Genomic DNA, 932 nt, shown 5'->3' with positions numbered 1-932 from the left:
AAGTAACACCCAGATGCAAAGGTCAGAATCAGTTCACCTTCCCCTGGCTCTGGGTGCAGGGTTTGCTCAGGTGTTATTACACTCTCCTAAGACTGCCTCGTACAGGGGTCCCTCGGGCACACCGATCCCCTCCGGCAGAGAGCCCCCAAAATGCACCTTACATCCATGCGAACTGTTGTAGGATTTAAAAACAGGTACGAGTCAAAACTTTTTCACCCCTGTCTTTCCCTTTTCTTACCACACAGTGAAAGACTTCCAAACAGGCCCTGCTCAAGAGGATTTTAAACACCAGAGTTCTACTCTTTTCTGCCAAGGACTCTCAGATATTTGGAGAGCATCTCCCATGACCTCCCCCAGAGCTGATTTTGTTCCTTTTCATTTAGGAAACAAGGATTTGTTTTCTGGGTCTCGAGAAGCAAAGAGAACACGCTGCTTTGGTTGCAACCAAAAGAAAATCAGAGCTGACAATGTCCTTTTTCTGGGGGTGGCAGCATCAGCAAAGGGCTGTAGCCACCCAGAGCGAAGGCCTCTGGACCTCTTCCCCCTACAGCCAAGAACAAGGGGCTGATCCCCAAAAGGGCATGAAACAAACGGGGTCAGTGATGAAAACACCCTAACTAGCTGCCAAAGGCCAACCCGAGGGATTGGGAGCTTCAGACCAACCACACAGCTGCAGACACGCTCTGCCTGCCATTCCCACTGTCCATGAAACACCAACCCTGATCTTTACCAGTTTATTTGATGGTCAGAGGCAGGGAGGAGCTGGAAAGGGGCTGTTTTCTGGCGTGAATAACTAAAATATATCACTGAAGGCAAAACAGGAAAACAGCTCTGCAATTAGGAACCGAGAGGACGCCTGCGTCCCCGTGGTTTACGGCTGTGAGCCACCAGAAGATGCTGCTGGGACTTGACCGTCTGAGGTTTGTGTCTGA

This window comes from Hipposideros armiger, unplaced genomic scaffold (genome assembly GCF_001890085.2).
Source record: "Hipposideros armiger isolate ML-2016 unplaced genomic scaffold, ASM189008v1 scaffold_87, whole genome shotgun sequence".
Taxonomy (NCBI): domain Eukaryota; kingdom Metazoa; phylum Chordata; class Mammalia; order Chiroptera; family Hipposideridae; genus Hipposideros; species Hipposideros armiger.
Note: the sequence above shows the minus strand (reverse complement) of the source record.